At 43.4% G+C, this 25,711-nt stretch overlaps 1 protein-coding gene across 2 annotated transcripts in view; it reads right to left on the bottom strand.

Moving 5' to 3' along the window:
- SHROOM2 (shroom family member 2) overlaps positions 1-25,711 on the bottom strand; it is a 187,723-nt gene that overhangs the window by 34,892 nt on the left and 127,120 nt on the right. The window lies entirely within an intron of this gene.

Here is a 25,711-nt window from a genome sequence, read left to right as displayed (position 1 = left end):
GGGGGGGGGGGGGGTGGCGCCTGTGGCCACTAATGATTCTAATACTGGGAGGTTGGGGGTGCACACTGCACCACCAATTAATTTAATTAACCTCTTAATACAAATACAGACTGCGGGTGTCGGCCGTATCACATAACCGGCCTCAATGATAGAGATATGGCCGAACCGTGCCAATTAACCCCTCAGGTGCCACATCTGAGGGGTTAATTGCCGCGGTTCACGGGATCACTGCTTCCTGTTATTGAGACCAGTCTATATTTGTATTAGGAGGTTAATTAAATTCATTGGTGAAGCAGCGGCCACAGTCCCTCCCCTACTCCTCTCTTCACTGCTCTTTGGTGGCGCAGTGGCCACATCCCCTACTCCTCTCTTCACCTCTTATTGGCGGCAGCCGCATCACAGTGGGGAGGGAGGGACTCTCTCCTTCTCCACTGTGTCGGCTGTAATGTGCCCTGGATGTTTTAGAGGCAGTCAGCACTCAAGTGTGACTGCCCCTATGACGTCACAAAAAATACAGTGGCAATTAAGAAACTGCGATATCGCCATATTGCCGTTTCTTAATACCGTGGTATATCGTTAATATCGGTATATATCGCCCAACCCTACTCCAACCCTGAACTGCTTGAACTCTGAAAATAGGCAATTGTCAATTTTATTTCTTCAAGATTAAAAATCCCAGGAATGTTAGCATGGTGGCTTAATGACTCCACTTACGCGTTTCAAACACATTACATGTTCTCAGTCATGGCAGTACATGAAAAGTACAAACTTTCAGAAACACTACGCATCACTCAGTGAGGGGAAAAAGGCCATAAATGAAGGTAAGATGTAGTAAATTAACCCCCTTGGTAAACTAATTATATATAGAGATTCTCCAGGAATATAAAAACACATACAAATAGCATTATAGTGTACAACATATACAGATTATACGTGAGATTATTCAGTATAAACCCATCCGCACCAAATTATTCACTCAACAAACCAAACATGGAAAATCCAAAAAGTTACTCCATTATTACAATGCATTCGGAGAAGTAAGGCAATTTTGTAGCTCATCAGTTGTTACTTATGTCGCGGCACTGAGTGCGATTCACTTACATTAGCGCTAGCGATACAAAAGAGCTTCATAAACACAGGCATGGGTTCAGTAATCAACTGCATCTCTGTGTCGTGTGACCTCATCCATGCAGATGTTGACAGATGGGGCCGGAAGTGCAGGGCTGACAGCCCGCCAGGCAGAACCAAGAGGTGGGAGGAGAAGAATCTCTCTCTTCACAGGTCCCACTGACTAGTGATACTGCCTTTCTTCATCCATGTATCCGTTCCACAAGCCATAGAACATGTCCTATACTAGTCTGCAAAGTTTGGACCGTGGGCGTGGACCCATCAAAATCAACGGGTCCGCAACAAAACGCAGCATGTACACAGATCGCATCCATACGAGGAAATGGTCGTGTACTTGATGAGGCCTACAAGTAGAACTTCGCAGGGGAATTTTTTGCTATGAAGAATCAGTGCTTTATTATTTGTTCTTCAGATGAGCTGAGATATTAGATCCGTATCTGAGGAGCTGCTCTGCTATAGATAACCATCAGCTATTTACCTCAGTCCTCCATGTTCACAACTGTTCTGTTACATTACTTCCAGTGTTTCTTCACAGAGATCATTTGTAACGGCACGTTCCAAAAACCTGCTTCTCATTAGGTTTTCTGGGAAGAGTCATAGCTGCTGTTTTCACTACTAATAATGCCCTAGAATTTCTTTTCCACTTCACACCATCCAAGAAGTGGTCACATGAGAATGCTGCTGCTTCCTGTCATATAATTTAAATTTTTCTTGCGTTATTACACTAATCATACACAAAAGAAGAAATTTCAGGTTAACCTTCAAACCCGACATACAGTAGCGACTACAATCCAGCGACATTTTCATTTACTTATGACGTGATTCTAGCGAGCTGCTGTAACTGTTTGCACTGTGACACAACTACGAAGAGTGCGAGTCCTCGAGAGCCGGCCCCTCTCTCCCTCTGCTCTAGTCTGTCCCTACTGGTTCTCATGTGTATAGCACCCTGGAATCAATGGCGCTTGAATATAAAAAATAATAATAATTACTGTAACACACAAGTGAAACCTCTTTGAGGTGATTACCAGAAATTTCATGGGGGGGGGGGGGGAAGGGTGCTCTTCCCAAAGCAGGTGACCATTATGCATAGTATATGGTGGAATTAATGTGTCAACATATTGAAAAGAGCAACACATTTTGCATTTAAAAGGGTTTTCAAACCAGCACCTGGATCCGAATTCTTCTGTAATTACATGTAATGAAAAACTTAGTATAGCCACTGAGTTATTCAATAAACTGTATCTGTATAGCGCCACCTGCTGTTTAGTTATAACTTATGTCTTTGTCCTGCTCACTGAGAAGGCCGCACATGCTCAGTTTCATCCTTCAACTGCCTCCTGAGCTGTGATAGGGAGAGCATGGACACGCCTCCTGAGCTGTGATAGGCAGAGCTGAGACACGGCCCCTTAGCTGCAGCAGAAAAGACACTCCCCTTGAGCCGTCAGCTTGATATAAATCTATCAGAGCAATGAATGTGGAGATCTCTGAATCCATGTGAGGTACAGGGCTGGTTCTAGCTTTGTTAGAAAGAGATTGACATGTTCTATATGATCTCTGATTATAATTTTTTACATTAGTCATGGGATAACCCCTTTAAGGAACACATATTAGTCTCATCTTTCAAAAAATAGAAAACATACATGGTATCAATGGGATCTCTAAAATTTGGGTAACTATACTGTCACAGGAATTATGCCGACAAGGCTTCCCCCATACTACACTGGTAAATATGCTGTATAGTTCTCAATTGCTTCAGAACTCGAAAGGCCTGCCCTATTGCTCCAAAATCACAATGGCTCCTTATACAGTTTAACATATAACTTGCATTTTTTGTGCTGTTTGAGGGTACTTTGAAATTAATATACGGTATATATTTTTTGCATTGCAAATATACAATACAATAATATTCTATTGTTTATACTGCACATTTTTCAAACTGAATAACCAGTTAAATGAGTTGTTCAGGTTATTTCGGCTGTGTGGATACCTAATAAGTATAGATTTTTGCTTTTATGCGCACAATATGTATTTTATTAAAAATTATTGCATTTTTACTATTATTTTTGAGAGTTTTTTTTTTAACATTTTTATTACATTTTTGCATAATCCATATTAAGAAATTACGGTGTTAGAAAATGATTTTATGCTTATAATGTACAGTCCTGATCAAAAGTTTAAGACAACTTGAAAAATGGCAAAAAATCATATTTTACATTGTTGGATCTTAACAAGGTTCCAAGTAGAGCTTCAACATGCAACAAGAAGAAATGAGAGTGAGACAAAACATTTTTTGAGCATTCAATTAATTGAAAATAACAATTAAACAGAAACAGGCTGTTTTTCAGCTGATCCAAATTTTAGGACCACATGTCTTTAAAAGGCCAAATCTGTGCAAAGATGTGGATTCATTGTCATTTTCTGTCAGGTAGTCACACGTTGTGATGGCAAAGGCAAAAAAACTCTCCCTTTTTGAATGTGGTCGGGTTGTTGAACTGCATAAGCAGGGTCTCTCACAGCGCGCCATCGCTGCTGAGGTGGGACGCAGTAAGACAGTCATTTGAAATTTCTTAAATGATCCTGAGGGTTATGGAACAAAAAAAGTCAAGTGGAAGACCCAAAAAATTCAGCACTGAGCCGGAGGATCCAATTGGCTGTCCGTCAAGACACTGGACGATCCTCGACCCAAATTAAGGCCCTTACTGGTGCTGACTGCAGCCCCATAACCATCAGACGGCATCTGAGACTGAAGGGCTTCAAAAACAAAAAACGTCTTCAAAGCTGATCAAAAGTTTAGGACCACACCTCCAAAAAAAACTAAACCCCCCCCAAAACAGAAATCCAACTTCCAAACATGAACTCAGAACTTGAATGCTCAAAAAATGTTTTGTCTCACTCCCATTTCTTCTTGTTGCATGTTGAAGCTCTACTTGGAACCTTGTTAAGATCCAGCCATGCTAAATATGATTTTTTGCCATTTTTCAAGTGGTCTTAAACTTTTGATCAGGACTGTATTAGCCTACTCCTGTACGCTAATACATAATGTTTTATATGTCTATGACCCAGGCCGCAGTTAGGGCAACTCTAGTGTGTCCTAACAACATGATTCCTTTCTAGGTCCCCAGAGATGACTGTAGCCAGGCATGGCCAACCTGCAGCTCTCCAGGTGTTGTAAAACTACAACTCCAATCATGCCCTGCTGTAGGCAGATAGCTGTAGGTAGTCTGGACATTCTGAGAGTTGTAGTTTTGCAACAGCTGGAGAGCCTCAGGTTGGCCATCCCGACTGTAGAGGGCTTACCCATCCTACTATGAGATGACTGTGACCCAATCAGAGGAGAAAACTCCTTTTGATCATGCTGCGGTCACAGAAGGTGGCAATCAAAGGGTTGGGATTGGAGCTACCTCCAAGCCTGGCTGTCAAGCAGAAGGATGCTCTAGTTTATTTGTAGATCAGGAGTGCTCACAGAGGCTTTCTGCTCCCTCTAAAACAGCGACAAACAGAAGACAGTGGGTTGTTATCAAGAGGCTAAAAGTAGTGCAGTCTGATATTGTGTCTAATCAGTGTTTTGGGCTTTTTTCTATCCCTCAAATGTGCATTTTGAAAATGCTGTTTACAGGGCTGGGCTCTTACATAGGTGGCACCACTAGTCACTACTGAAAGGGGAGGCTTGGGTACCTTGGGCATATACCTTTGATCCCACACTTGGTGCTTGCATCTTTGGCAAGACAACTTTACATTCCCTATTTTATTGATTGCATTTTATTGATTATTTTATTTAGGCACATATCTGGCACTGGTATTTTGGCATTTTATAGCACAGTTATATGTGGGCTATGTGAACTACAAGAGGGCGGCAAAGGAAGGCACCAACCAGCCAAAAGACAGACCTAGTGTTTTTTTTGTTCCATAATCTGATATTGGTGCTGTACCAATCATATGATTTACTGCTTCTGATACCTTTCTCCATGCAGCCTCACAGACACTAACATAGAAACTGCAGCAGCATACCCCTCTTCCCGCTTGTATTGGATTTATTGTTTAAGATTAGACAGGTTGTTTGGGGTCCTGAGGTTTCTGAACATTTACAGAGAGTCTTTGCAATCACAGAAAGGGAACTACAAATTTCCATCATTCAAGAGGAAAAAAAATACGATAGCTACGCTTTAACCCATTATGTGCATTTGGAATGTGCCAATATAATGCATGCGTCTCATGGAAAACACACTTGAAAAATATTGTAGTAGTGAGTCACAGCAGATTACCGAGGTATTCTGAAGAAAAGAACCGGCACTTAAAAGGATTATGACCTGGAAATATTGCACAATGAAATGTGTCTACTGCAGACAGCATAATAAAACCGACAGTCCACAGTAGAAGAAGGACCGTACCGTGTGCAACATCACAGTTAATAAGGAAACTTCTCACAGAAAGGGCTACACAATAAAGTAGCAGTGAGGGAGAGGACTATTAAGGTGGGGACTAGATTTAACCAAGAAGACAAGGTCCATGATATTGTTTCACATTCCAGACCACAAATGTAAGTTATGGGTCTCATTTATCAAAACTTGTCCAACATTAAATGGTTTTTGTTGGACACAATAACCAATCAGTGCTGACAATGTGGACAGATTTTTCAAAATGGTCTTAAAGGGAATATGCCACCAAAAAAGCACCTATTCTTAAAAGTTTTCATGTAAAACATAATTAAACACATAAGAACTTTTGATGATGATATTTTTAAAATCCTGCAGTTTTCACACTGGCCATTTAGACTAATAGGTGCCACTTCTTGGTCTGTACAGATCACTTGTCAGCAGTTGTCTCCTTATCATTACATGCAGGATCACAATGACAGAGACCACCTATATAGAGATAACACAGGATCCATCATTCATAATCGGTGATATCACAGCCTTTCGACCCCGTTCTGAGGTCACAGAGCATTCCTAGAAAACCCTCCCACAGAAGTCAATGAGCCCCCTTCATTCTACTGCATCTATGGACCATGATGGCTGCTGTCAAGCAGATCTGTACATGTTGTTAACAGCATCTCAGGCAAAATCGCCACCCCCATAATCATGTTAAAAAAATAGAATAAAAAGATCTATAATAAAAAAAGAAAAAGGATTAGATTAGAAAAAGGAGATGTATGTCACTATCTGGTTTTAACTGGCAGAAAAAGTGATGACTGACACATTCTCTTTAAGGAAAAAAATTTAACCAATCACAGTGCTCCCTTTTATTTTTCCAGAGCAATTTAATAAATGAAAGCTGATCTCAGATTGGTTTCTATGGGCAACAAATACAGGTCTCTTTTAGGCAGCTTTCAGAAATGAGGCCCACTATCTTTTTAAAGCAAAATTCTAGTATTGGAATCCCCCAAAGCAGGTGTTTAGCTATAGGGGGTGCAGAGGTAGCAGACCCTATCGGGCCCAGGAGCCTGAGGGGCTCAAAGACCCTTGTGCCACATTAGAAGACACTGATATTATATAAAGTGTATACTAGAAGTGCTCTGTTATTGATTTTGCACTGACCCTAGATTCTTCAAGTTACACCTCTGGCTGGAGGGAAGGGGTTAGGTCAAGAATTTGGCATGGGGGTGGGGGAGGGTATCATTTTTTGCCTCAAACACGAAGGCAATGTGCTTCCTGCCCCTGGCGACAAAGCACCGAGGGAAGGGGGCCCAAGCTGAACTCTTGAACCTGGGCCCATGAGCCTTTAACTACGCCCCTGCCCCAAAGTCAAATTATCGGAAGTCCAATCCTTTTTAGGAGTAAAGATCAAAGGCTGGGGTTCTCAAAAATGCTGCTAGAGATGAACAGGGCTCATAACCCTGAAGGAGGGTGTAGAAAGCAGTAATTTTTATTCTGGCAAGGAGTTTCAGCATTGAAGAGACGCCTTCATCAGGCTGAGCAGTGCTATTGGCCTGACGAAACCTTCTGTCTGAAGCTGAAACGCGTTGTCAGAATATCACTGCTTCTTACACTACCCTTTGGGTAGCAGGCCTTCTGAGATCCCCAGGCTTTGTTTCATACTCTTTACCTCAGCCTGACAGTATTAATACCAATCTGGATCTGAGGTGGCAGCAGTGGAGATCAGATCATCACTACATCATGTGCTGTTCCTGTCCTCAGCACATCTCTACCAGGGAAGCACATCTCCTCCATCACTATTCACCCCGAGGTTGGAGCCTTTTTTTCTGTTCTAGATGACCACATATACACATATATTTATTGGACAGGTCGGTGTTTGTGTAAACATATAAAATAAAGTTGCATATATGACTGTGTGTGTATGTGTAATGTATTCTGTATGCCCAGATCTAAAACATGCATGTCTAGTTTATATGGTTACTGAACAGATTACTCAAAAAACACCACAAAACTCATTGCAGATTTTGATCTTGCTTTATGACTTGCAGTTACGAGCTGGTTGCTTAGCAACCTCTAAATATGTATGTCTCGGTCAGATACGGGCACCTCCCTGTTGCCAGGCAGAATGTTGCATTTTTGAGCAAAACTGCACTGCAGTTTCATCGTCGATTTCTCCAGGCCAGACCTTTTTGCCAGCTAGTAAGTACAGACAGATCACACAACACATGAACAGTAAAAAGGAGCATTGTTAAAGGGGTCTTCTAGGCTCCTGATGACCTATCCTCATCACAGATCATCATTATCTGATTAGTGGAAGGGTAGGACATCCAGAACGCCCACTGTTCAGCTGCTCCCTGCAACCTCCTCTGCCGGAACTAGCACTTTACACCGAGCCAATTGGTGAAAGTCCATATATTTAGATTTCAAGTAAAAATATCAGGATCTAGAGATAAGAGCGGTCACAGACCCGAGCAATATGGAAGATGTATGGTACTTCGATAGAGAAGGGGGAAAAGTCTGGCACTAGTTATTTTTGTAAGAAGCAAAATGATCGGACAGGTAAGGCTACTTTCACACTAGTGGTTTTCTTTTCCGGCACTGAGTTCCGTCTTATAGCTCTTTCACACTTGCGTTATTGTCTTCCGGCATAGAGTTCCGTCGTCGGGACTCTATGCCGGAAGAATACTGATCAGGATTATCCTAATGCATTCTGAATGGAGAGTAATCCGTTCAGGATGCATCAGGATGTCTTCAGTTCCGGTACGGAACGTTTTTTGGCCGGAGAAAATACCGCAGCATGCTGCGCTTTTTGCTCCGGCCAAAAATCCTGAACACTTGCCGCAAGGCCGGATCCGGGATCAATGCCCATTGAAAGGCATTGATCCGGATCCGGCCTTAAGCTAAACGTCGTTTCGGCGCATTGCCGGACCCGACGTTTAGCTTTTTCTGAATAGTTACCATGGCTACCGGGACGCTAAAGTCCTGACAGCCATGGTAAGTGTAGCGGGGAGCAGGGGAGCAGCATACTTACCGTCCGTGCGGCTCCCCGGGCGCTCCAGAGTGACGTCAGGGCGCCCCAAGCGCATGGATCACGTGATCACATGGATCACGTCATCCATGCGCATGGGGCGCTCTGACGTCATTCTGGAGCGCCCGGGGAGCCGCACGGACTGTAAGTATACCGCTCCCCCGCTCCCCGCTCCTACTATGGCAACCAGGACTTTAATAGCGTCCTGGGTGCCATAGTAACACTGAACGCATTTGGAAGACGGTTCCGTCTTCAAATGCTTTCAGTACACTTGCGTTGTTACGGATCCGGCAGACACCTCCGGCAACGGAAGTGCATGCCGGATCCCAACAACGCAAGTGTGAAAGAGGCCTTAGGGGCTCTATACCGGAAAAGAACTGATCAGTTTTATCCCCAAGCATTCTGAATGGAGAGCAATCCGTTCAGGATGCATCAGGACGTCTTCAGTTCAGTCATTTTGACTGATCAGGTAAAAGAGAAAACCGCAGCATGCTACGGTTTTATCTCCGGCCCAAAAAACTGAACACTTGCCTGAATGCCGGATCCGGATTTTTTTTCTATAGGAATGTATTAGTGCCGGATTCGGCATTCAAAATACCGGAACGGCGGATCCGTCCTTCCGGTCGGACCGAAAAAAATGTGAAAAAAATAAATGCTGGATCCGTTTTTCCAGATGACACCGGAAAGACGAATCCGGCATTTCAATGCATTTGTAAGACGGATCGAGATCCTAATCAGTCTTACGAATGCCATCAGTTGGCAGGCAGTTCCGGCGAGTGTAAAAGTACCCTTAATCTATTCTGTTGGATTTTTCTTACTCCCAACTCATGGTCAAAGGTCTGCTGGTCCCATAAGAGTTCATTCAGACAGTCGCGTCCCGGCATTAAACACGCACAGGTATGGTGTCCGTGTGCTGTTGACTTGTGGGATAATTGCAACTGGATGGAACATGCTGCGATTACCTTGGCACAGACAGTTTGTGTGGAAAATCAACCATGTGAACCGACCCATTAACCTTAAGGCCCCTTGCAGACGAGCGTGATCGGAATAAGTCCGGAGCGGATGCGTTCAGTGAAAAATGCGTGATTTCGCAAGCATTTTCATTTAGTTTTGTCTGCGATCTCGTTCTGTTTTTTCATACGGGTGCAATGCGATTTAATGCGTTTTGCACGCGTGTGATAAACTGAAGGTTTACAAACAACATCTCTTAGCAACAATCAGTGAAAAACGCATCGTATCCGCACTTGCTTTCGGATGCGATTTTCACGCAGCCCCATTCACTTCTACGGGGCCAGCGTTGCGTGAAAATTGCAGAATATAGAACATGCTGCGATTTTCACGCAACGCACAAGTGATGCGTGAAGACCAACGCTCATGTACACAGACCCATTGAAATGAACGTGTCCGGATTCAGTGCGGGCGCAATGCGTTCGTGTCACGCGTTGCACCCGCGCGGAATACTCGCTCTTCTGCAAGGGGCCTAAAGGGTCAGTGTTAAATCTGGCTTCTAAACTCAGAGAGCTCCTGGACGGGAACATTCTTCATCTGAATGAGCCCTAAAGATTTTATCGCAAGTTGATCCAGTGTAAATCTAATGCCAATGGTCAGCTTGGCGAATTCCCTGAGCAGATCATATCTAATAAGACCTGACGTGCAAACGACAAGGCACACGAAGCATGCACGGACAGCCCAGAACATAAACACCCTGCACCAGGTCCTCCTAGAAGGAAAAAAAGATCACGAGGCAGCATTCATTCCTACCGTCTGCTGTGGTCCTGGAGAAGGAAATGCAGGGATTCTTTGAAAAGACACTTCCAAATCCCTCCACGTCGTGATATTTGAGAGCGGCTACTGTTGCCTTCTGGATAGGGCTGGGCGAGTTGGGTTTATGTTTAAACAAGATTTGCAGCAACAAAAGACACTGAACGAATTACAACATCCACCTTCCTGGCACCGCTAAATACCTTCGAGTCAAGCCCTTGGCACCAGTTACCTGTGCGGTTTAGTCACATTATAGAGGCTATGTAACACATACACTTACTTATCTGTCTTCTTCTGAATTTAGGACCATATCTGCCCAGGGTTTCTGGGGAATGAGCGGCGGCCTCTGCATCTCATTTACTAGAAGACTACCCATGGGTCTCTAGAACAGCTGCCTCCTCACTGTCGCTCCCTGCAAGCGCCGTCAACTTTAACCCTGTTGACAGAAGGTTTTAGCTGCACACTGTGCCACTTCATCAGTACACTGTAACGCCGACCGCCCACATGAGCTGCCATGCGACTGATCGGATTCTGCACAGGAAACTTACATTCCCTGGGATCTCCTCAGAACAGTAACAGAAGGATGGGTTACAGAGCAGGAAAGCCAAAATCTGCAACTATTAGAAGTGCGGCTGCTACAAAGCTACCCATATCACACATACTATCTCCGATCATCTCCCCCGCTTGACATGGCTGCTTACAGAGGACAATAGACTACAGGCAACTGCACAGCAAAAAGACATGATAGACCCTTAGGAGGACCTGTCACCTCTCCTGACATACCTGTCATAGTAACTGCTTGCATTCCCATGTAATAATAATTCTGCAGCATCTATTCTAAAACATTATGCTGTACCATTCCTCATTTATAAGTAAGTTGCCAGGAATCTGCAAGAAAGGTCCAGATGGGTGTTACCAGTTGATGGTGGTTCCCTGCACAGTGTCAGATTTCAAACTGTTAATACCCAGATGGACCTTTAATGCAGACAGCTGGCAATTCATTCTTAATCTTCTAGTAGGCATAACAGAGGAACAACTCAACAGTCATAAAATTAGATGCTACTGAATAGTTTTCGCATGGGGAATGTAAGTAGTTGATAAAACAGACATGTCAGGAGAGGTGACCAGTTCCCTTTAAAGAGGTTCCTCTATGGACATCATAGAGGAGGGTTTTCCGCCCAGGAATAACTTCTGTGAACCAGAATGGACAGACGGTCTATATGAGGGGTTCATTATTCTGGTGGATTGGAGCCATCCTTGAATTATTAGGTCAATCATTCATCTGAAGTGCCACCACGTAACATCCCCGTGGGTGATGCAGCTGATCTCCATGGGGGCAGCATGGGCGGGTCAGCCAATAGCAGGCCGCGACGGGGACGAGCCTTCCTAGCATCGTGGGTGACGATATTGGCTGCGGCTCCCGCCCTCCCCCCATTTATTCTACACGATGGGGAGACGGTGGCCGTGCGGGGATTAGGAGTGATGCGGATGCTGGTGGAGGTATAACCTATATGAGGTGCCCGGGCATTTGGCGGTGGGGGGGTCATTATATGGGTTGGATTACCACTTTAACTTTAGTGTACCCGAAAATCACTAGAAATTCATCAGAGATCTGGGGAGTGTTTGATTAATGCAGACTGGGAAACCTGGTAGGACAGGGGGCCTATGGGGCCCTGAGACCTCTGTGTATGACCCGGATCAATCCTTTCCTTCTTGAGTTAGATATATAATGTTCCTCTACTGCTGCCTCCAAGCAGTTAAACCATATTTTCAGGCATTAGATACGGACACCTTCCCTGTAAATACCAAAGGAGCAGGTTTTATTTCTAACCTAAAGCAGAATTACATTTAAAAAAGTGATGACCTGACGTGTGCTCTACTTTTATATCATTTAATAGTTCAACATAATATACCTTTTGCCCTTAGAGAAGCACCTCCATCATAATTTTTATTCTCTGGCATGCATTGTAAACTGTAGTGAAAGAAAACTTTTTATCGGTGGCTTTAGCTATCCCCTCCCTTCTGATCCTCAGCTGTGTCATGTGACCAACACTCTGACTCTCCACCTGACACAGCATCCTGTGAGTGGACAGGAAGTCATCTTCCTGTTTCATTCCTATGGGAGACTCGATGTCAGTCTCCTTGGAATGAGTATAGAAATTGACATCCTGTCCACAGGACACTGCTCAACTGAGAAGACTATTCCTTCCCGGCCATCATTTGGAGAAGAAGACTGCTGTATTTATATGCAGCGATCTCCTCCACAGTATGAGGAGGAGCGATCACTAATGCCATCACTCGTAGTGAATATCGGCACTTTAAGAATTCGCTAAGATGTAGAATATAGTGCTATATATTCGTAATTGCGAATATTCTAGATTTTTTTTCATCTGTACCTTCACTGCTTCTTGCTTGTGGGCCAATGAGAAGGCTGCAATATCTTTGTCAGAGCTTAGCAACATCCCTAGCAACCAATAGGAAAGTTGCCTACCCCTTACTATATAAGAACCTCCCCAGCAGCCATTTTCCACAGTTTTTTGCAGTTCTGAGAGAGACAGCAGTGACATTGCTGTGCTCTGTGCTTTCATCTGGATCCGATTCCTTATCCAATTACATTAGATAGTTAGTTAGCTCATATATCTAATACAGATAGTTAGATAGGTTATATATATAATACAGATAGTTAGTGGTAGATAGTCAGTGCAGGTTAGATTGTGATATAGTGTAGATGATAGGGTGTTAGGTAGTGTGATAGGAATTACTGTACTGTGCATTTTCTCCAGCCTCAGGAAACTTCTAGCAGCTTGAAAAATGTAGCAAAAGTGACCCACGCCTTTACTGCGCGCAAATTACATTGCCGATTTTCGCAAAGCAAGAAAATTATGACTGGAGATCAAGAATTCAAAAATTTGCGAATTTATGGCGAATATTAGGCCAAAAATTTGCGAAAACGAATATTGCCTATGCTGCTCATCACTAATCACTCGTTCCCATACAGAATCATTGTTGGCCTGCAGCAGATGATGTTTAGACACCACGATCTGCTCCCGGCAAACGATTTAGGTGACCGCACTGAGGGGAAGGGAGCAGGGAGGCTGCTGAGCATGTCAGTCCACCAATGAATGCAGGTGGACCAGAAGGATAAACAGCAGGGGGCGCTACCAGAGAGCAACATGTAATGTACATTAAAAAAATAAATAAAATTCTTTCATGTATATTGCAATATCTCATTTAAAATGCTCTATTCATTGCATAGTAATACTTTCACGGGATAATCTTTTAAGGATTTTTTGGAGAGAAAGCTAATGAATTTCAGAAACTCTCAAAGTTGATTTTTAGCTTGCAGTTTTAAGTACCTTATTTCATTCTGTTCCATTTGTAATCAATTTCCACTATAATGACTGCAGTGCAGTCCAGTGAAATTTCATAAAACCACATTCAGCGCCATCATTTACAGCGCGATTCACAACATGATTACATGCTTACTGTAGGAGAATACAGTTTGGCCACATTTTACCAGATATTCGTCATCTTTCCCGTCTCCACACGACCAATTTATTTTTCCAACTTTAAATCCATATACTGCAACTCAGCCCCATACACTTGAATGAGAATGTGCCAGGGTCTGGTCAGATGGGCAGAGAATGGGCATAAATGAGTCACTCATTCCAGGGATCGGTGGTTGGCCCAGTGGTTGATATTTAGATTAGAGCATTTCCTAGTGACATGCTATAACTTCATATTGTTGGAAAAGGCCTTTAAGGTTACTTTCACACTTGCGCCAGCGGATTTCGGCAGGCAGTTCAGTCGCAGGAACTGCCTGCCGGATCCGGCAATCCGGACGCAAACGGATAGCATTTGTCAGACGGATCCGGATGCAGATCCGTCTGACAAATGCATTGAAATACCGGATCCGTCTCTCCGATGTCATCCAGAAAAACGGATCCGGTATTTTATTTTATTTTTTTGCATTTTTAAAGGTCTGCGCATGTTTTGCCGGAACATTTAATGTGTTAAAGTGTTCAGGATTTTTGGCCGGAGAGAAAACTAAAGCATGCTGCGATATTTTCTCTGGCCAAAAAACGTAAGAGGGACTGAACTGATGCATCCTGAACGGATTGCTCTCCATTCAGAATGCATTAGCATAAAACTGATCAGTTTTTTTCCGGTATTGAGCCCTTAGGACAGAACTCAATACCGGAAAAGAAAAACACTAGTGTGAAAGTACCCTAACAGTATGAAGTTATTGTTGAAGTAATGGTACCGCACTTTAGATTGCTTACAACATGTAGATGGAGCAGGACTGCATGAAAATTAATTTACAGCCTCGTTCACATGAACATATTTTTTGTCGGCGTCTGATCCCCATTTATTAAGGATCGCATGGGGACCCATTCATTTCTATTAAGCAGCATCCGTGTGGCCATGCCACAAATTACAGAAAATGTACTGTAGGCATTTTGATAATGGGGCCTGCGAAAAGTGATAAATGACCGGGGAACCAGTATTTTCTTGATATCCATCATCAGCAATTCAAGTATGCTACTATACTAGAATATATGCAAGAAATATATTTTTTAGATACAGTAGTCAATTTCCAGTATATATACTGGCTATGACCATGTTCATGTTTTAGTTACTTGATCAATTAACTTGTATTATCCATTTTTCTTTTGAAAGCAACTTATTGAGGCTCATTCCCCTCGCTTTAGAAAACCATGAAAGGACTTCCTGGTGTGCCTATGATACACAGCAGCCAATCTGAAGAGGGAGAGCAGCAGTCTGGACCAGTGATGAGGCAGGGGGTGTGTCTCAGACTACCTAAGAGTCCCTGAATGCACTGTAGAAACAGTAGTCACAGCTCTACCAAAAGGCTGCCAAAAAGAAAGTGCTGAGGACTACAAATAACTGGTATGCTTCTCGTATAGGTACTACCTTACATATCACTTTTGATTTCATGAGTGGACAGTTACTTCAAGCCTGAAAGAATATTCACTAAATTAGATTTTTGTAACGTTAATTTTTTTCTTTTTTTGGTTTCAGACAGTCATTTTTTTAAAACCTGGAAGGAATGGACAATGTCAGCATAAATTACACATGTTATATATTATACACCTCCCTAACCAACAAAAAAGAATAATAAAAAACTGAGTCATTAGACTTAAAAGTATGTTCACGTCTCGGCATTCACAGTGTTCACAAATAATCTGCAACCAGATGTTGTTTTGTCTAAGATCTCAAACCACAAGAAGGTCGAGCTGCACTACATCCCACCTTCCTGGTGCAAGGGTCTTCTCAGATGGATAAGCATTTATCCTGTAGCCAAGTACACAATTGTTAAAGGGTACCTCCCAGTTACATTACCAATCACATCCATGGTGTGAACTGCTCATAAAACCAAGAAGACGAGAGACTGCCAATTATGTGTTCCATGCTCTTGTAGTCACTGAGGGAGCCTCAATTGATTGGACCTTGTTGAAGATAATTGGATCCCCAGAGCAAGACTCCCATGTGGTCTCGGCTTCCATATTTCGTTTGGATGCCTTGCTCTGTAGCTCCAACTGTAAACAATACAATAGAGCTTTGCAATAAAGGCTCCGGGACAAGAGGTATAACCAACAACAGAGATATATTACACTCATATGCATCTTGGTAAGTTGTTGACTAGACCTCTGAAAACAGGAGGGACCACATATTGTGTCTGATGTTAGTGGATGCCATTAATCAGCACTTAAAAGGGGTGTTCCTGGATATTTAATTGATGGCCTATCCTCAGGAAAGGCCATCAATATTTGATTTGGAGGTTTGATACCCCGTACTTGTTGCCAATCAGCTGTTCCTGAGTAGCTCCAGTGCCGGAAACAAGCGTTAGACCTACGTAGCTCTGTCCATTGTGTAGTGGATGGAGCTGGTTACTGCAGCTCTCCTACCATGGAAGCGAATGCTACTAGTCAGCAGAGCTAGACCACCGTGTATTAACCCTTGCTAAAAGTGCAGCAATCACCTCCACTGTATGGGGATGAGCCTTGGCTACTGCTGTTAGAATAGCCCGATCCACTACCCAGAAACAATGATTTAATGTCCTGCACGAAAGATCATTTCACCTGATGAATAAGCGTTTTGCTCGTTCATTTGGATAATTGGCAGCACATTTACAAGGGCCAATTATTGGGAACGAGAGTTTACAGTAATGTTCATTCCCGATAATCGTCCCGAAAACTGGGCCGTGTAAACCTGCTATAACACTTCAATGAGAAACAGCCCTCCCTCCTACTTCTGCTGAAGGCATCTTACCCAACTAATCAGTACCCTGCACTTTACTAATGAGGGGCAAGAATCCCAAAACTGTGCTGTCTACAGATGGGTGTCCCAGGTACGAGTTAAATTGCACAAAAGTGCATAAAATAGACAAATTATGAATTACTGTCCTCCTTGTCCGTACACTGTAACTGGCAGTGACCATATGACTTCTGCACATGTCCATTTTATCCACTTGATACCACCAGTGCTCGTTTCTGTGCAGGTGCTGACCTATAGCTCACCTGGGGCCTGTACAGATACAGGCATTTTAAGCTCCTGGAGAGAAGAAATGGAAAAGTTGGCACAACCGTAATTCTGAAGAGTATCTAAGATACCGTACACTATATTTCCTATTGTCTTATTGGGAGCTTCTGACCGATTTGCTGGATATCCCAAAAATTAATTTTACCCGCACTTTTGTGATCTTCTGGTTTACTCACGCAAAGCTTTTGAACCTAGAGGTGCTTCTCCAGCCATAGGAGTATGTGAACATGTACGGACAGCTTGAACAGGCATTAAATATTTCATACAAGATCTGTCAAGCTGAAGGCAATTTGGATTGTCAAATAAAGTGAATAAAATGTAAAATAAAAAGAACCACCAACACAAAAGTGACTGCTTGGGTACGTGTAGAGGTTGTGTATTTCCTGGCATCCTTCCACAATTTACCAACAGGTTAAACAAGTTTCAGAGATCGTTAAATGCATCTACAAATCCAGGTCACAGCTCACAAAAACCATCTCAAGACCATTTCCAGAAAGCTGTGGAGACAAGAACATTTTGCCTGACATTTTATTATTCCCAAACCATCAGCACACCTATGTTCATTTCAGCGTAGCTTCCCTCACTGCTAAAACTTTTCCCCGTTACTCTGCAGCCGATCGACCTGTGCAGGTAAGAAAAGGATTGTCTAATTTATATCAATGAGTAAAAATCCCATCACATACTGTAAGAGTAAAGACTAGACACGTTTATTCGACAACAGAGATCAAAACTTATTAAAGACCATGGATACCTTTGGGGCCAATTTTTTATTATTGCATTTTACTATGTTTGGGCTAAAAAAAAAATTTGATCTTTAACTAAAAATATTACGTTTTTCTTCCACAGCTTTCAGTTTCAACATATTTCCAGACTACTGCATTCTGCTTTACAGTGAATCCATCAGGGAGCTGCTCTGATGGCCCTTATCTCTGAGCTCTTGACAGCTTATAAACACTCATTATAGCCGAGTTCCTATCAAACTGATAATAATCTAGTTATAATGAATGTTTATGAGCTGTTTGGAAAGTACAGATAAGGGCTACAGAGCAACAAAACAGTGAAGCTCTATGACAGATTCGCAGACTGTCTGCAGATATACTGTACTGAAAGTGAAAGCTGTAAAGGAAAAAAAAAAAAAAGTTTAAAATATGTAATTAAGGCCTCATGCACACGACCATTGTGTGTTTGGCTGTCCGCAAATCGTGGATCCGCAAAACACGGATGGCGTCCGTGTTCGTTCCGCAATTTGCGGAACGGCACGGACAGCCATTGATATAACTGCCTATTCTTGTCCACAAAACGGAGCTTCTCTGCGGCTCGGATGCGGACCAAAACAACGGCCGTGTGCATGAGGCCAAAGCCTAATTTTGGGAAAAAATGATTTTTCAAAATGCAATGATAAACAGTTGCCCTCAGCTGACCGTAGCCATTAAAGACTCCTAAAATGCACATGGCTAGAGAATACAAATATCACATAAATGCTTGTAGGGACATTTTAGAGATAGGGTGATAAGTCCACATGATGGATGCTACATCACCAATATAAAACTTCACATGACCCTTGCCCAGTGAAAAATGGGAATAGAATCATAATGGGAACAGTATTAAAGGAATTCTTTGAAGAAAAAAAAAATGATGCTCTAAGTGCACCGATACATTTCTTTAATAACCTGCACATGCATGGTTTTCCCACGGGCTGATGACTGTTGGAAATTAAAATGGGCACTGTTCATACTCGCTCATATGCTAGGATGAGCTGTGTGCTGCTCAAGACATGTATGTCCCCAGTTAATTTAAATTACGGCAATCATTAGCACATAGGAAAAGTTAGGCCTTGTTCACATGCCTGGGTCCGTGATGATGTCCATGACAAGACTGTCAGTATTCCATCCACAACAATGACTGTGACTGGTCAATGATTGGTCCATGTGTCCATTTTTTGATCTCCACATGCATTGCTAGGCTAATAAGGGGGTTTCCAGAGCACCTCCTACCAATGGCCAGTGAAAACCACTGCCAGAGGAAGGTTGTCACCCACGATCTGTCAGTGTTTTTTACTGACCCATAGACTTCATTGGTCATGTCTGGTCTGCAACGAGGCTCAAACCCATTAAAATCAATGCATACATGTACTGTCCATGGAGAACATGGACAGCACACGTCCATGAATCACTGACACGAGAATAAGCTCTTTTTCATATTGACATCTTTTTTTTCCAACATGAAAGACATCGGTAACGCGTGAATTCACTTATTTTTTCACTTACTTATATTGACATTTCTCTGGTTTGTTATGGCGGCTATATTTGCAAAATGGACAACAAGAAGTTCTGGCATACTGGTGGTCACTTTTAAAAAAGGTATTCTCTCATACATGGCACTTTGCTATGATTGCTAGGGATCCAACTGCTGTGACCCCTACTGATCACTAGAATGAAGTGGCAGCAGTGGTAGGAAGGCTCTGTGCCAGCTCATGTGCTGTTGGCTCCGCTCAGCTTTTTCTGGGCAATGGGTATGTGTTTATAGTCTACTCTACAGGTATATGGGTGACTTAAGCCCAGCCACACACACATTGGCCACCAGCTACCTCTGCCCAAAATGACATGTATCCTGAATGGGGAGAGGGGAGAAAATCAATCCTTATCTCCCTTAGGAGAACGGATCAGACAATTGAAATCCAATCACTAAATTCTTATCTCCCCAACATCTGCTCTCAGGGAAGAGATGTGATGTCCCCATACATATTTGAGGGTCCCACGACAATTATCTAATTTATATGGCCAACTTAACTTTAGTAAATCAAAGGGGTTGTGAAAGAATGACCAGATCTCTAAAGGAAAGATTACTTACCTGCTTCCCATCCCCGGCTTCCCGCTTCTTCAAGCCTACGATGCTCTACTGGGCTCCTTTCATGTCAACATCTGGTATGACATTGCCACAGAAAATCACTGTGACTACAAATGGTAGCATAATGGAAGAGGATCGAGTCTCCGGCGCGGTCAATGATTGGCTGCGGTGATGTCAAACCGGATGTTGAGATCAAGGGAGCCCAGTGAAGCATCATAGGCCTGGAGGAGAAGGAGAGGGGAGCCGACGCCTGGAAGCAGGTAAGTAAGCTTTCCTTTACAGGTCAGGCCAATTGTGGGGATGGAGGGGTGGGGGGAAATTTAGCAGAGCTCTTTTTTCCTGGAACAGATTTCCACTATACAGTTGCACAAAAAAGTATGTGCACCCTTTGGAATGATATGGATTTCTGCACAAATTGGTCATAAAATGTGATCTGATCTTCATCTCAGTCACAACAATAGACCATCACAGTCTGCTTAAACTAATAACACACAAATAATTAAATGTTACCATGTTTTTATTGAACATACCATGTAAACGTTCACAGTGCGGGTGGAATAAGTATGTGAACCCCTAGACTAATGACATCTCCAAGAGCTAATTGAAGTGAGGTGTCAGCCAACTGGAGTCCAATCAATGACATGAGATTGGAGGTTTTGGTTACAGCTGCCCTGCCCTATAAAAAACACACACCAGTTCTGGGTTTGCTTTTCACAAGAAGCATTGCCTGATGTGAATGATGCCTCACACAAAAGAGCTCTCAGAAGACCTATGATTAAGGCTACGTCTACACGACGACATTTGTCGCGTGACAATAGGGCACAACTACACTGCAACATTTGTAGCGCAACATTTTGTTGCACTAATGTCGCGGGACAATTTTTATAATGGTAGTCTATGGTGTCGCACTGCAACATGCAACATGCTGCGACTGCTACGCAACAGTCGCAGAAAAAAACATCTCGAATGGATTTTCTGCGACTGTTGCGTCGCAGTATGTTGCATGTTGCAGTGCGACAAATGTCGTCGTGTAGACGTAGCCTAAGAATTGTTGACTTGCATAAAGCTGGAAAGGGTTATAAAAGTATCTCCAGAAGCCTTGCTGTTCATCAGTCCACGGTAAGACAAATTGTCTATAAATGGAGACAGTTCAGCACTGCTGCTACTCTCCCTAAGAGTGGCCGTCCTGTAAAGATGACTGCAAGATCACAGCGCAGACTGCTCAATGAGGTGAAGAAGAATCCTAGAGTGTCAGCTAAAGACTTACAAAAGTCTCTGGCATATGCTCACATCCCTGTTAGCGAATCTACGATACGTAAAACACTAAACAAGAATGGATTTCATGGGAGGATACCATGGAGGAAGCCACTGCTGTCCAAAAAAAACATTGCTGCACGTTTATGTTTACAGTTTGCACAAGAGCACCTGGATGTTCCACAGCAGTACTGGCTAAATATTCTGTGGACAGATGAAACCAAAGTTGAGTTGTTTGGAAGAAACACACAACACTATGTGTGGAGAAAAAGAGGCGCAGCACAGCAACATCAAAACCTCATCCCAACTGTGAAGTATGGTGGTGGGGGCATCATTGTTTGGGGCTGCTTTGCTGCGTCAGGGCCTGGACGGATTGCTATCATCGAAGGAAAAATTGAAGTTTATCAAGACATTTTGCAGGAGAACTTAAGGCCATCTGTCCACCAGCTGAAGCTCAACAGAAGATGGGTGTTGCAACAGTACAACGACCTAAAGCATAGAAGTAAATCAACAACAGAATGGCTTAAACAGAAGAAAATACGCCTTCTGGAGTGGCCCAGTCAGAGTCCTGACCTCAACCCGATTGAGATGCTGCGGCATGACCTCAAGAAAGGGATTCACACCAGACATCCCAAGAATATTGCTGAACTGAAACAGTTCTGTAAAGAGGAATGGTCAAGAATTACTCCTGACCGTTGTGCACATCTGATCTGCAACTTCAGGAACATTTGGTTGAAGTTATTGCTGCTAAAGGAGGTTCCACCAGTTATAAAATCCAAGGGTTCACATACTTTTTCCACCTGCACTGTGAATGTTTACATGGTGTGTTTAATAAAACATGGTAACACTTAATTCTTTGTGTGTAATTAGTTTAAGCAGACTGTGATTGTCTATTGTTGTGACTTAGATGAAGATCAGATCACATTTTATGACCAATTTGTGCAGAAATCCATATCATTCCAAAGGGTTCACATACTTTTTCTTGCAACTGTAAGCTCTTCTCACATATAAGGAGATCAGTTTGACTCGATTTCCCCACTACACCAAATATTTTCAAGAAAGGGACTGAATCCTGTCATACATTATTATACAACTAGTAGAACTGTACTTAACCATAAGAATAAATGTAAAAAAAATCATCATTCCCTTGAATTTACTTGACACATTGCATTTCTAAAGACTATACTTATATGTCTTACTGGATTAATCTTATGCTGATGAACACTCGGAGTTGTCAGGCATTGACATAGCTCTGTCTGCTGAAAGAATTGCAAACCCCTAGGTTTAATTAAAACACTAAAAGTTAAAATAGCAAAAAAAAATCTGACCGTGCACATTGGTATGCTAAAAGAAAACATGTGGCCTGGGTATAAAAAACACACATATTCTAAGACAGTGATAGTGAACCTTTTAGAGAACGAGTGCCCAAGCTGCAACCCAAAACCCACTTATTTATCGCAAAGTGCCAACACGGCAATGTAACCTGAATACCAATATAGTACGTCTTCCATGTACTTTATCATATAGCTATAGTAGCCCGCCTACATTCAGTGCGCTGCCTGTGCTGTTCATAGCGCGCCCTGCGCTGATGAATGGCAGCAAAAGTCTAAGGCATATTGGTTCACCATAGACTTTTTCCAGGGTGTGGGTGCCCACAGAGAGGGCTCTGAGTGCCGCCTCTGGCACATCATGCCATAGGTTCATGGTCTAAGATGGTTGCTGCTCTGCCAATCCAAACACGACCCCTCTTATTTCAGCCCTCACGTCACTGCAGAGGACACTGGACGTGATTCACTCCTACACACAATGGCTTGTAACATAGGCACTAATGATATTCCTGGGCTAATTTCATACATCGCAGTGGTCTCTCTGGGACCGAAACTATGCATCAACTCCCCTGAGGCTTTTACTACAGAGGCAGCATTTTGTAAGGATAGCCTGCAATCCAGAGTCACTCAAGCCGTTTCATGCCTGCACGTTTTTTACTGAGCACTTTGGTCTATCTGTCTATGGTTTTTGGGTGTTGACGTGGTGGTTTTCCCCACAAGGATTTCAATGGATGCAATATAACTCATGGCTGGTTGGGTTTACGAGAGAGAAGCCACTGATTGTTAGCAGCAATCCCTTCTGGTTCATAAAGAGGTCCCGGGCAGGGAATCCTCAGTATGACATCCATATGCTGTAAGAGAGAACATGTATGGAGATTGTCCTGATGGAACAATCCCTTTAAAGCGGACCTACCCTTTAAGATGACATATCAGAATAAGCTGTCGTGTATATAGAACATTGAAATTGGAACACAAAGAAATTATGGAAATTAATGGATTGACAGGCATGTTAATGATATGCAAATGATAAAAAATGGAAACAAAATATTCAAAACATCTTGATTTATTCAGTATCGAGTAGAAGCTCCACACATATTAATGTCCGAGGAATGTTCTGCCACATTAAATTCATGTGAGATCGCAAATCATTAAGATCTGCTGCTGGCAGCTCCCTTGTAATTGCCGACCAATGATGTCCCAGATGTGCTCAATGGAAGACACGTCCAGAGAGGCTGCAGGCCATGGTAGCACATTGAGGTCATGCAGGCTGCTCACATTGGTCCCAGTAACTTGCTGTGCACCATTAAAGCCATTGAGAGCAGTGGTGTTCGGTCAATGGAACACCTGTAGCTAAACATTTGGGGGGTCATTTATTAAAACCGGTCTTAAAGGGCTTCGGTCACCCCCTATTGTGCAATTTTCAGTAGCCGACATTAGCTATTTGCAAATGTCAGCTGAGTGCAATCGTACATGTCCTACCTTTGTCTGTGGCTTATTTCTTGTAAAAATCATACTTTTATCATATGCAAATTTCTTCACTACCAGCAAGTTGGGCGTGTACTTGATGGTAGCCGCCGCATCTGCCGCTTCTAGACACGCCTCATCTACTCTTGATAGACAGGGCCAGCAAGCGCTCTCCTCCTCCCGCTGGCCCCGTCTGCTGCTGAATTCCCGCGCCGTAACGTTCCTCGATCGGCGCAGGCGTCCTGAGTGAAGGACGCGCGCTTGCCAGCTCCTTCCTCAGTGCGCCTGCGCCGATTATGTCACACTACACCCGGAAGAGAAGACTGCTGATTATTCCTGATGCCGGCAGTCTTCTCTTCCGGGTGTAGTGTGACGTAATCCGCGCAGGCGCACTGAGGAAGGAGCTGGCAAATGCGCGTCCTTCACTCAGTACGCCTGCGCCGATCGAGGAACGTTACGAGGTGATGATTGGGAATGAGCGCTCTTATGAATGCTCTTCGGCCAATTATCAGCCTGTGTAAAAGGGCCCCAAGTATTCTAGCATATTTAAAGGTCGTTATAATTGGACATAAGCTTTAGTTTTCATAGAAAAAATTTAATCTTTGGCATTTTTTTCATTAGATTTGCTTGCCTGATTCCAAGTAGGATTGTCCCATTACCAAAACTTATCCCCAATACACATCATTGCGGATAAGTGTCTTATTGGAAGGGGTCTGACCACTGGGTCCCTGTTGATCATGAGAATGAGGGGCCCATGCTCCCCCCTTTTTAATGGATCAGCGGTCACACATGAGTGCTGCCTCTGCATTCAGTTCTATGGGGCTGCGGGAAATAGCTCAGCGCTTGTACTTGGCCATCTCCCACAGTTCCATAGAGCTGAATGGAGCAGCAGTCGGCCGTGAACGGGCCCCTGTTCTCATGTGGGGCCCAAGTGCCGATTAGACACTTATCCAGTATACTGTGGATAGGGGAAACGTGGTTGTACTGGAGCCAACACTTAAACCTTTTTACAGCCATTTTGGACTTTTTGGGCTGATAATTTTGTCACAGTGTAAGGCCTCATGCACCCGGCAAACAGCGGGTCCGCAATACGCGGGCACCGCCTGTGTGCACCCCACATCATGGATGTGGACCCATTCACTCGAATGGGTCCACAATCCGGAAGGTCCGGTGCGGATCCCCACGGAAGCACTTTCTCTCTGTGCCTCCGCACCACAAAGAAGTAGTGCATGCCACGCACTACTTTTTTTGTGGTGCAGACGGATCACGGACCCATTCAAGTTGAATGGGTCTGGATTCATCTGTGGAATCCACACAGATGTTGCCCGTGCGTTGCAAATTGTGGTCCCCAATGCACGGAACGGCAGATCAACATCCGCGTGCACGAGTCCCAAAGGTCATGGTGTGAACGACTGAACGCAGATTGTAAAAGAAATGCTTTTGCCACTTCTGCCAATAGACGCACACTAGGGTCACTAGACCGGATACTGCGGGGGCCCCAGAAAAGTACAATGGGATTTTAGCATTGCAGTACATATGCAGAATTCATACACAGGGTGCAAGTCATTGTATGACTTAGTTTCCCTCTTCCGTTCAACCATCAAAATCAGATTTTTCTACCTGCATCCTCCTTCCCACACCACATACACTAGGTACAGCCGGTATAGCTTATGCCTCTCATCAATGCGATATACAGAAAAGACATTACCATAGAAATTGCTTCTTTCACGCGCAGCAATGATCTCGCAGGACTGCATCCGATCCCAGTTTCCGTACGCTCGGCAGAATACATCTGCACTACTGTACATTGACAGAATATTTTGCTGAAGTCATCTGGAGGGCAGCATCAGGAATGTGAAGCCTCCATAGCTCGGAAGGGTCATGAATGATCACACAAGGTGAACAGCACATTGCCCAATACAAGCTAAATCCTACCAATCCGGCATCGAACGCTCCAGAGGTCC

This window comes from Bufo bufo, chromosome 3 (assembly GCF_905171765.1).
Source record: "Bufo bufo chromosome 3, aBufBuf1.1, whole genome shotgun sequence".
Lineage (NCBI taxonomy): Eukaryota > Metazoa > Chordata > Amphibia > Anura > Bufonidae > Bufo > Bufo bufo.
The sequence above is the reverse complement of the archived record's forward strand: the minus strand, read 5'-3'. Positions and strand labels throughout refer to the sequence as shown.